The 12,856-nt window shown below is 42.5% G+C and overlaps 1 pseudogene; it reads left to right on the top strand.

Moving 5' to 3' along the window:
• The first annotated feature begins 824 nt into the window (after positions 1-824).
• LOC114492067 lies at positions 825-4,637 on the top strand (annotated as a pseudogene).
• Positions 4,638-12,856: the final 8,219 nt, after the last annotated feature.

The raw sequence follows: 12,856 nt of genomic DNA, 5'->3' as shown, positions 1-12,856 counted from the left end.
CTGAGTAGAAGGGCATGTTATCTTGTCCTCCTCCCGCAAGAGAAGAGTTCATCCAAATACCCAGGCCCACCGAAGAGGGGCCTGAGGGAGGGTGATCCCAGACTGTGAAAGGAGATGATGAGTGGGGATCCTGAGGCTTGAGAAGCCTGACCCTGAAGATGCACGGAAACCAGGAGACCAGGAGGCAGAAGAGGCAGAGGCTCTGATGAGAACTGAAGGTGGAGAGTGGCGTCTGGGTGGAAAGATGGGGTCCTGCGGGTAGATCCAAAAGCAAGGGCCGAATAAATGTCCCCTTGCAGATGTCATCAGTTGCAAACCTGCCTGTCTCTTTAGCAGAGGAATATAAACAAGAGGCCCTATTTGAACACACCTCACATTAACAGCTCATGCTTCCTCTAACTCATTATGTGTAATTTCCAAGTACAAATACAATAGTGACTTCATGTTTAGTCTCCTTTATGTTGCAAATAAATAACAGGTCATGAGCCATTGTGTCATTCTTTGTAGCTTTTATGATAACCTCTGAAGGAAAAAATATTGACTACAATATATCTTAAAACTTTGCTATGAAAGGTGACAGATTTTGACAGGTGATCATCAGTTGTGGGTGCTAAACTTTTAAAGTCTAAAATTCATATGCACCCCAGACCAGCAAAGGCAGGAGCCTGTGCCCTCCTCTACCCCTCTCCCTCCCCACCTATCCCCTCACCTTAGGGAAGAGGAGGGGGGGAGCAGGAAGCCCTAGTCTTTCCACTGCCCCTATTGTTCCTCTCCCCCCTCCCCTCTTCCTCTGCAGTTTTTGGCTTTCACTGCCCTCCTCAGTGACCAAAGACTTGGCCACTCAAAGTCCAGCTCCCCAGAACACTGCTCAACATGGACTCGGGTGTGATTGAAGGTGGATTAAATGTCACTCTCATCATCTGACTACTTATGCATGGAAAGGAATTTGGCAATACCATCAGAAAGAATGGAAAATCCATTAAGAAGATGTGTGAGGAGAGTGATGCATGTATCAGCACCTCAGAAGGGAATTGTATTGAGAGAATTATCACTTTGGCTGGACCCACTAATGCCATCTTCAAAGCCTTTGCTATGATCATTGACAAAGTGGAAGAGGACATCAACAGCCCTATTACCAACAGCGCAGCTGCCAGGAGACCCCCAATCACCCTGAGGCTGGTGGTCCCTCCTAGTCCATGTGGTTCTCTCATTGGGAAGGGTGGTTGCACGATCAAGGAAATGCGAGCGAGTACAAGGGCCCAGGTCCAGGTGGCAGGGGATGCGCCCCCCAGCTCAGCTGAGCAGGCCGTCTATTGCTGGGATTCTACAACCCATCACTGAGTGTGTGGCACAGGTCTGCATGGTCACACTGGACACTCTCTCCCAATTTCCCCCAAAGGATGTGACCATCCCATACTGGCCCATGCTGTCCAGTTCTCCAGTCAGCTTTGCAAGCGGTCAGCTTATACCATTCAAGGACAGTACACCATTCCACTGCCAGGTTTGGCAAAGCTGCACCACTTGGCAATGCAACAATCTCATTTTCCCATGATGCACGGCAACTCAGGACTGGGTGATTTTGAAACTGGAAAAGCCAGCGTTCATGCAGCCTGTCACTACCAGAACCAGTGAGCAGAGTCAAGGATTGGATCTGCATGGGCGCTTTATTCACATGCTCCACTAAGTGTTCGGGAAGCAGTATAACTCCTCTTTGATTCTTTCTCCACACACAGTTAGCACCTTCTTCATCAAAACCCCAGCTCTCAGCTTCCTCTCAGTCTGCAAATATTCGGGGTCAAATTGTGACAAGTCTAGAACAGGTACCAAAGGCATTATAAACACTCCTTTAGCAGCTTCTTTCACTGCTTGATCAGCCAGATTGTTTCCTCTAGCCACTTCAGCGTCCTCTTTCTGATGCCCTGGGTGGTGTATAACTGCCACCCGTAAAGGTACCTAAACAGCTTCTAATAATTTTAAATTTTCTACTGTATGTTTAATCTCTTTTCTTTAAAAGATTTTATTTATTTATTTTTAGAGAGGGGAAGGGAGGGAGAAAGAGAGGGAAAGAAACATCAATGTGTAGTTGCCTCTCGCATACTCCCCACCAGGGACCTGGCCCACAGCCCAGGCATGTGCTTAATCTCCTTTATATTGGAGGTTAACAGTTCTTTTTTCCTTCCAGATGGAACCACGTGATTGCAAAATTCCTAAAGAGAGTCAATATACACATTCACTCTCTTCGTGCGGCAATTCCAGTGCCCTCGTCAGTGCAATCAGTTTGGCTTTCTGAGCAGAGGTTCCTGGAGCGAGGCCTTGCCCTCCACTATTTCTTCAAAAGTCACAACTGTGTACCCAGCCTTTCTGTTTCCTTTGTCCATATAGCTGCTTCCATCTGCATAGACAGTCCAGTCTGCTTCTTCTGAAGGATGGTCCTGTAAATCAATTCTGCTAGAATACACTTCACCAGTTATCTCAGCATGGTCATATATTAGTGCAGCCAAGTCAGGCTCCATGAGAAGGGAGGCAGGATTTAACTTACAGTTTTGAGGGAGACGTTGGGATCAGGGATTACTTGGCACCTGCCCATTCTTCCAGCAGTGAGCCACAAATTTCCCTTTTGCTCCAGCAGGCTCAACCCTTGGTGGAGTGCATAAATGGTGATAGGCTGTCCCAAGGGAAATTTTCAGCTTCCTATAAGAGCTTACAGGTGGTTGCCACAGCTCTCAAGCAGGCTAGCCACCCCTGGACAGTGTGATCTAATTTATTTAACAAGTATGCAATAGGTTGCAGATTGTCACTAAGCTTTGGGTGAGGACTCCTAGGGCAATGACCTGCTTTTCATGAATGTATAACTGAGGGGGCTTAGTAGGTTTAGAAGCCCCAAAGCCTGTGCAGAAGCCAGGTGCACCTTCAGGGACTCAAAAGCCTGAGTGCATTCCATCATCCATTCTAAAGTGATATACTCTGGTCCTTTTAAACTTTTTCCAGTTTACCATATCTGATGTAGAAAACAGAGTATGTGCCCAATAATATCCAGTGGGCTGGCCCTCTGGCCCGACTCCCACTGAAGTCTTCACAGAAGGTACTGCCCTCCCTGGTAGGGGCTTGTCCTTCACTGAATTTGGTTTCCTGATGAGTTTGAGATGGCAATGCCAGTTCAGACACACTGTCCCCAGTTCCTTCAGCCTGGTAGATCCCCCAGGGCTGGAGGGGCCATGGAAACCCTGACCATGTTCGCAACAGCCATAATATCTAGATCTTCCTGGGCCCTCTTCTCTGAGCTTCTGCTGTCTTTCCCAGGCAAAGTCCCTTTTCTCTGGACCATTAATCTATTTCCTTTTAATCCTGCATCCTGACTATGTAAACTCATGGAAGTTCCTAGTTAAGGCATTTTGTCCCACTTCCCTGATTTTTGACAGAACAACTCTAATTGCAGTATAATACAATAATTTAAAGACCCATGCTACAGCCAGCACTCTACTGAGTCTATATTGTATGACACATAAGCCAAACAGTGTTACAATAAAATCCACTTTCTTTTCAGTTGTAGGTTTATCAGCATAGGTCAATCTATCAGCCAAAATTCACCCAAAGGGCCGTTTACCTGAATGGAGGCTTTTGCCCCCATTCTATCAGACAGAGCTCTGTAATGTCACAAAAACCAGAAGGCACCTTAATTAAACAAGGAGATACCTTTTCACCAGACAGAGCTCTGTAAACCACAAGGCACCTTAATTCCTGATGATGTAAGTCGTGACCCGAATTGTAACCTAGACCAGAAAGCACAGTGGTTCAATCAAAAAGTGAAGACAATAGGAGGTGCTGAGAGTCAGAGAAGGAGAGACCCCAAGTGAAATCACTTGGCAGCTGCTAGGGAGTCTCCAAATCCACACCCCAGGGCCCCCCAGTCCAGCAGTCAATGGGACTCCCAGCCAAATACTCAGACTTACTGGAGTCCCAAAGTCTGTCCTGGAAAGGAGTCGCCAGAATATGAAAACAGAAAAGCTGGCATTCATGCTGCCTGTCACTAGCAGAACCAATAAGCAGAGGCAGGGATTGAATCTTTATGGGCACTTTATTCAGATGGGCAGCAATCTGAGAAGACAGCAGGTTATGTACCCTAACAGACCAGTCTTAAATCACCCTGGAGCACAATGGCTCAAATACCATCTTAATTGCTTGCAGTCCTCCTGAGGCACAAAGGTGGAACTGCTTATGGTCTCTTGGAGTCAGGGTGAGTCATACCTTCAGTTCCTGGAACAATAGCTTTTACGTGCATTGATTACTAAGCTTATTAGCTATTACCTAAACTAAAAATTTCCAACTCTTGAGTCCCACATCAGTTTGGATACATCTGCTCAGACTACTTCTCATAAACTCACCATTCCAAATGATTTGATTGGCTGCATAATCAAATGTCAGGTCACCAAAATCAAAGAGATCCATCAGAAGTCTGGGCGCAAATCAAAACTGTGAACCCAGTGGAAGGATCTGCCGATAGGCAGGTTACCATCCTTGGATCTGCTGTCAGCATTAGCCTGGCTCAATGTCTAGTCAATGTCAGGCTTTCTTCAAGACAAGAGGCATGGGGAGCAGCTAGAACAATGCAGATTCATCCATAATCCTTTTCTGCTGGTCACCACCATCCACGATCCATCTGTGTAGTTTCTGAACAGTGGGCAATCCCAGGTTTTAAACAGTTTCTAAAGTTTCAATTTCTGTCAGTTTTATCAACTACCTGTGATTTTTTAATTAAAGCGTTTTATGGAGGGGGGTGGGAGGAATGGGGGACACTTGCAGTCGTGTCAACAATAAAAAAAAGTAATAAAAATAAAATTAAATTAAAATTAAAACATTTTCCCCTGGCTGGTGTGGCTCAGTGGATTGAATGGCAGCCTGAGAACCAAGGGGTCACCAGTTCAATTCCCAGTCAGGGCACACACCTGGGTTTCGGGTCAGGTCCTCAGTAGGGAGTGTCCAAGAGGCAAACACACTTTGATGTTTTTCTCCCTCCCTTCCTCTCTCTCTAAAAATAAATAAATAAAATCTTTTTAAAAATTAAAATGTTTTAATTCCTTTCTCTGTTCAGCTGTATTCCTTTCTAAATATGCTGAAATCCATATTTAGTTTTATAAGCTTCTCCCTGTTGGTTTTTGTTTTGGAGGATGGGGGAGTTTGGCTCCTAAGTTTTTTTTCCGTTTGTCATGGAAATGTAAAAGTGGAATATTAATACATTTCAGTTTAGTTCTGTAATGTCAGAAGTTTTTCAAAAAAATTAAAAGATGTACTGGAGCTTTTTCTTTGTGAATAGAAACTGGATGATACATTGAATAACTAAATAAATAAAATTCTTATGCAGGAGATTTGGCTACTTTAAGGAGATATTTGCACTGATTAGCAGTTCACCTGTGAGACAGAATCCCACAAAATAATCATTTGGTAAAGTAAAATAACTTTTCTATGACTGAAAATTATATCAAGTAGGTTTGGACTGTGCTAATTAAATATAGACAAAATTAAATTGACTTGAGATCTTGGAAGGACTTGCTCAAAACTTAAGGTAAAAGTGGTTTCTAACTCTACTTAAATTGTACTTCTGCTTTTTAAAACTAACTAATGTTTTCTGTCATTAATGCCAGAATGCCTCACTTTCTATTGCTGAATTTCAATCCCATCTGGAGCACATGGGACACTGTCCAGGGATTTAGGAGCAGCTCCCCTGCATCACTAAACCACACAATATGTTCTCTCAATAGAACTTCATAAATTCTATGTACAATAAAAGCTGGGTCAACTGACACTGCCCTAACAAGTTCTAGGACTAGTATCTCTAATACTCTCCCAAAATAAATCACTATGCTAGCTGACTTACTAACACCGAAATTCAGCCAGTGTCAGTGTAAGATAAGAAGGTAGATAAATCTGCCCTGGCTGGTGTGGCTCAGTTGCTTGGGCATCGTCCTTTGTACCAAAGGATCATGGATTCGATTGCTGGTTGGGGGACAGGCCTGGGTTTCAGGTTCAGTCCCCAGGGCATGTACGGAAGGCAGCTAATCAATGTTTCTCTCTCTCATCAACATTTCTCACCCTCTCTTTCTCCCTCTCTTCACTGCCCTCTAAAATTAAATATAAAATTTTTTTAAGATTTTATTTATTTATTTATTCTTTACAGAGAGGGGAAAGGAGGAGAAAGAGGAGGAGAGAAACATCAATTTGTAGTTGCTTCTTGTCCCCCATTGGGGACCTGGCCAGCAACCCAGGCATGTGTCCTGACCGGGAATCAAACCCGAGACACTTTGGTTCTCAGACTGGCACTCAATCCACTGAGCCACACCAGCCAAGGCTAAATATAAAATATATTAAGTAAACAAATCACTATCCCAAAATTAAAAATGAGAAAAGCCTCAGAGATTTATAAGAAATTCCTTTTTAAAAAAATTGATGTAGTATACAGGGTATTGCATTCTATGCAAATATTGTATTCCTCAAGACCTTATATAATTTAAAATATGAATCCAAGACAGAGCCTGACAAAGTGTAGTCTTTATTTTTACATAGCAACTTGAGGATTTTACACAGAAGGAAAAAAAACTAAAGACTACTCATTAAAATAATGTGATTTAGCCATATATAATTTGCCTTCATCAGATTTGCAGCGTATGTGACAAAGAGCCAATATGTCCAATAATATACAAAGAACTTCTAATAGTCAATAATAAAAAAGATGCTAGTAACATAAATCTTCCTGCCTCTCTACAGAATCTTTAGTAAAATACACCATACTCCTAAAAAAATGAAGAAGATAAATTGTATTTTTTAAATGGGCAAAAGAATGAACAAGTGGCCCTGGCTCGTGTGGCTCAGTGGACTGAGTGCCAGCCTGAGAACCAAAGGATGGCTGGTTTGAGTCCCAGTCAGGGCACATGACTGGGTTGGGGAACAGGCCTCCAGTAGGGGGCACACAAGAGGAAACCACACATTGATGTTTCTCTCCGTTTCTCCCTCCCTTCCCCTCTCTCTAAAAGTAAATAAATAGGTAGATAGATAAATAGATAAATAAAATCTTTTAAAGAAAGATTTTAAATAGATAAAAGATGTAAAAATACAACCTATAAGTATGAGAAGATGCTTGACATCAGCAGTAGTTAAAGACATCCAAATTAAAGCAATGATTAGGGTATTTTCACCATATTAGATTGGCAAAAGGGAAAAGAACGGATAAGTAGTCATTGGTGTCACAGGTAAGGCAGGGGATGAAAGAAGGGCTTTCTTTTTAAGTATATCTTACTGACCATGCTATTACAGTTGTTCCAATATTTTTCTCCCTTTTATCCCCCTCTGCCCTGTACCTTCCTCCCTTGGTTCATGTCCGTGAGTCATACATATAAGTTCTTTGGCTTCTCCATTTCTCATACTATTCTTAACCTCCCCCTCTCTGTTTTGTATCTAACATTTATGCTTCTTATTCCCTGTACCTTTTCCCCCATTCTTTCCTCTCCCCCTCCCCACTGATATCCCTCCATGTGGTCTCTATTTCTGTGATTCTGTTCCTAGGCATTTGCTTTTGGTGTTTTTTTTTTTTTTTGGTTTTTGTTTTTTTTAGGTTCAGTTGTTGATAGTTGTGAGTTTGTTGTCATTTTACTGGTTATAGATTTGATCTTCTTTTTCTTAGATAAGTCCCTTTAACATTTCATATAATAAGGGCTTGGTGATGATGAACTCTTTTTAACTTGACCTTATCTGGGAAGCACTTCATCTGCCCTTCCATTCTAGTGTTTCTCCTTTCTAGCATTTCATATAGAAACTAGAGGGGAGCTCCCTTCATGAGCTGTACAAAATGGAAGGAGTGGGGGTTTTTTTAGGTTTATGAACTTTTTTTATTTTATTTTTCAATTACAGTTTACAGTCAACATTATTTTATATTAGTTTCAACTGTACAGCATAGTGGTTAGGCAATCATATACTTTACAAAGTAGTCCTTCCAACATTTTCAGTTCCACCTGACACCATATGTAGTTATTACAATACTATTGACTGTATTTCCTATGCTGTACTTCACATCCCTGTACTATTTTGTAGCTATCAAATGTACTTCTGAATCCGTTCACCTTTCTCACCAAGTCCCCCAAACCTCCTCCCCTCTGGCAGTTATCAGTCTGTTCTCTGTTATGTGTCTGTTTCTATTTTGTGTGTTCATTTATTTTGTTCATTAGATTCCACATATAAGTGAAATCACATGGTATTTGTCTTCCTCTGACTGACTTATTTCACCTAGCATAATACCCTCTAGGTGTGCCATGGCACACCAGTGTGCTGCAAGAATTTTTACAACATACAACACCTGACTATTTAGTCAGGGGCACTGACCTCTTTTCCTTTAGAGCACAGGTGGCAAACACAAGGCCCGAGGGCCGAATCTGGCCCTCCACCTTGTTTCATCCAGCCCGGCACCTTGTTTCTACCCAGTGGCAGCACTGAGCTCCTTGCCCCTGGTTAAATAGTAGCTACATTTACACAGTCCTAAAATTACATTTGGCCCTTTGAAGGCAACCGCAAAGCTGATGTGGCCCCCGGTGAAAATGAGTTTGACACCCCTGCCTTAGATTGTCAAATTTAAAAAATGACAAGAGACAACACAACAATATCCATTCTGATGTGAATGAATCAAAATTATATATTTTTGTCAGATCGGCAAAATATATTGTTGGTGTGCCACAGAAATTTAGTAATTAGTATATATATGTGAGCTATGAGATAAAAAATGTTGAAAATCTCTAGGTTCATCCATGCTGTAGCAAATGGTAAGATTTCATTTTTTAATATATTTTATTGATTATGCTATTACAGTAGTCCCATTTTCCCCCCTTCACTCCCCTCCATGCTGCCCCTCCTCCCACCCACAGTCCCTCCTTTTAGTTAATGTCCATATGTCATACTTATAAGTTCTTTAGCTTCTACTTTTCCCGTACTATTCTTACCCTCCCCCTCTGTTTTCTACCCACCATCTATGCTACTTATGCTCCGTACCTTTTCCCCCTCTCCTCCTCCTACTCCTCTGCTGATAATCCTCCATGTGATCTCCATTTCTGTGGTTCTGTTCCTGCTCTTGTTGTTTGCTTACTTTGTTTTTCTTTTTGTTTTAGGTGTGGTTGTTAATAGATGTGAGTTTGCTGTCATTGTACTGTACATGTTTATTATCTTCTTTTTCTCAGATAAGTCCCTTTAACATTTCATATAATAAGGGCTTGGTGATGAACTCCTTTAACTTGACCTTATCTGAGAAGCACTTTATTGCCCTTCCATTCTAAATGAGATTTTATTCTTTTTTATGACTGAGCAACACTCTAGTGTGTGTGTGTGTGTGTGTGTGTGTGTGTTTAGATATATACCATCACTGTTTTATTCACTTGTTAATTGGTGAGCTCGGGTTGCCTCTATATCTCGGCTAGAATATCCACAGCTGGACTGCAGCCTTCTGGTTACTGTGGTCGCCACCCCTGCTGGTGGCCCCACACTAACAAAGGGTCTCTCTGTTCATAAATGCTGCATGCTTGCTCCCACCTTTATGCCTGGAATTTATTTCCCACTTACCTCTAAATGTCCAAATCATGTTCTTCCACACTCAGCTCAAGTTTTCCTTCTCAAGAGGAAGAGCAAGAACTTGAAAACTAATTTGAAAAAAAATAATGAAGGAGAACTTCTCCAATCTGGCAAGGGAAATAGACTTCCAGGAAGTCCAGGAAGCTCAGAGAGTCCCAAGGAAGTTGGACCCAAGGAGGCACACACCAAGACACATCGGAATTATATTACTCAAAATGAAAGATAAGGAGAGAATCTTAAAAGCAGCAAGAGAAAAAGGAGACAGTTACCTACAAAAGAGTTCCTATGAGGCCACCAGCTGATTTCTCAAAAGAAACTTTACAGGCAAGAAGGGGCTGGAAAAAGGGTTTCAAAGTCATGAAAGGCAAGGACCTACATCCAAGATAACTCTATCCAGCAAACCTATCATTTTGGAAGTTTAAAATAGAAGGGCAGATAAAGAGCTTCCCAGATAAGTTTGAGTTAAAGGAGTTCATTATCACCAAGCCCTTATTATGTGAAACATTAAAGGGATTTATCTAAGAAAAAGAAGATCAAAAACTATGAACAGTAAAATGACAACAAACTCAGTTATTAACAACTGAACCCCTCCCCCTAAAAAAAAACTAAGCAAACAACTAGAACAGGACAAGAATCACAGAGATGGAGATCACACGGAGGGTTAACAGCAGGGGAGTGGGAGGAGGAGAGAGGGGGAAAGGTACAGGGAATAAGTAGCATAGATGGTAAGTAGAAAATAGACAGGGAGAGGTTAAGAATAGCATAGGAAATGTAGAAGCCAAAGGACTTATATGTATGACCCATGGACATGAACTAAAGGGGGGATGGAGGTGGGAGGGATTGTGCAGGGCAGAGGGGAATAAAAGGGGGGAAATGGGACAACCGTAATAGCATAATCAATAAAATATATTTTTTAAAAAATAATAAATAAATAAAATTTAAAGGTTTTCCTTCTCAAATTTAATAATTCCCTCTCTTCCAAATATAGTGATAGCCTGTTGGTACCAACAATTTTGCTTGTTGCTTAATTTTTTTTCTTACATGTTTGGATAACACCTTAGCTGTGGTCCTTAAGCCCACTCCTAAACCATCCCGATAGCCACTTTCCTTCCTGGGCTTCCCCAACTCCATGCCTCGTCTCTATTCTGGCCTCTATCCAGCTCATCCCTCCAGGCCTTCCTGAGGCAGTCATCCTGGCCATGGACCCCTGCCCCATCCTGCTTTCATGTCAGTCCTCCCTGATGCTCACTATTGCTGCTGCCAGGTGCCCGGGGATCCTGCCCCCTGACTGGGCATCCTCATGTCTTCATGGTGGGCTCTGGGTTCCAACCTTCCTAGGCAGATGGAACATTGGTTACTTCATTTCTGAATCCTCTACAACCCAACCAAACGAATCATACTTATGTTGTATCCAAGTGTGCGAATGATGAGCATACAGGTGACTCCAAGATGAGCGTGCACGGCCTCCATGAACACAGTGCACAGTCCACTGGAGAAAACAGTCGAGAAGAGGCAGGTTTTCCCTCCCTGTGATGTGAGGGTGTCAGAAAAGCAAAAGAGGTGAGCTTTGACCTGGACCTCAAAGGCCATGTATGATTCTCCAGCTTGAAATTGGAAATGGGGCAGAGGGAGCCATGTGGATATATTCCAGACATCAGAGACTGACTGAGCGAGAAACACTGAGGACACGGAAGTCCCGGCCTCTTAACATAGCAAGCACACTGGTGCAGTTAACGACTGAGCTGTCCCTACATTTTTCCAATTATGAGATGTCTTCCCAGTTGAAGATAAAAGAAGAAACACTTTGAATACTAGGACAGAGCTTGGGTGTGTATGTTCTCCTTACTGGAGATAAACCTTATCCTTTGAAAATAGATCCTTTTTCTACTTTGTAAATATCCCAAAGGCAGTTAGAGGAGACTCTAGTGATTCATGTAGGTTACCAAACTGGTTCATGATCCATGGAGTGAGTAAGAAAGTAATAAAGTTGATCTTCTTGGTCATAAAGGGATTCAGAAGGTGATTTTTAAAGTTAGTGACCCACCCTGGCTGGTATGGCTCAGTTGGTTGATTCATCATGCCATACACCAAAAGGTCATCTGATAGATTCCTTGTCGGGGCACATTGAACCTAGGCTGCAGGTTCAATCCCAATGGGGGTGTATATGGGAGGCAACCAATGGATGTTTCTCTCTCACATCAGTGTTTCTCTCTCTCTCTCTCCCCACCCTCCACTTACCCTCTCTCTCTAAAAAAAGCAATAAACATATTTTTAAATAAATAAATATGTTAGTGATCAAACTGGAAATAAAGAAATTGTCTTAGACTACTACTACTCCCTCAGCTCCTGCCCTCACCTTAAATTACTGACCAAGCTCTATAATCATTTCCCTAGCCATTGAATGACTTCATTGTCCTGGCCACCCCAGTCCTTTCCTTCCCAGTCCCTAACTTAGGTTAACCACTGATCCTCACCTGGGTGAATTCAAGGTGCGGCATGACTAACACATTTGTTAGCTAGAGGGAGGGTGGAAAAAACCAGGCTGTCATTTTCTATCCCAATGAAAAATATCCAATTGTTATGTTCTTGCAGGCCACGTGGAAATGTGGGCTGCATTTCACCATGTACATATATGGTTCATATATTGGTTAGTTCCACCGGGTTGAGACTTCTAAAAGCTTTTCCATGTCCTCTAGGAATTGGGGGGGGGGGGGGGAGGGGTTGTACATTCTCCTAGGCACCTCCCACGGTTGTTGTGCAGATGAGCAGCATCAGCCTCCTACTTCGTCTTTCTCTTTTGTCCCCAAACCCAACCCCTCCTCACTACTGCTGAAGTGAACTTTCTAAGAACCTTACCGTGATTTTTTACCATCTCAGCTTGATGAGCAGGGCTATCCACACTTCTGCTCTGCCCTCCCCGCCCACCCCCCCCAGCGCTACAAACAATTACTCCCATCCTGTGGAGCACAGCCTCCCTCTGCTGCATAAAAGAACTACTATTATGATGTGTCTTGGACAGCAAACTCACAATTATTAACAACCACACCTAAAGCAAAACCAAAAGAAACTAAGCAAACAACTAGAACAGGAACAGAACCACAGAAATGGAGATCACATGGAGGGTTAGCAACAGGGGAGTGGGAGGAGGAGAGAAGGGGAAAAGGTACAGAGAATAAGTAGCATAGATTGTAGGTTGAAAATAGATAGGGGGAGGGTAAGAATAGTATGGGAAATGTAGAAGCTAAAGAATTTATGA

The sequence above is a fragment of the Phyllostomus discolor genome, chromosome 1, assembly GCF_004126475.2.
Source record: "Phyllostomus discolor isolate MPI-MPIP mPhyDis1 chromosome 1, mPhyDis1.pri.v3, whole genome shotgun sequence".
NCBI lineage: Eukaryota > Metazoa > Chordata > Mammalia > Chiroptera > Phyllostomidae > Phyllostomus > Phyllostomus discolor.
The sequence above is the reverse complement of the archived record's forward strand: the minus strand, read 5'-3'. Positions and strand labels throughout refer to the sequence as shown.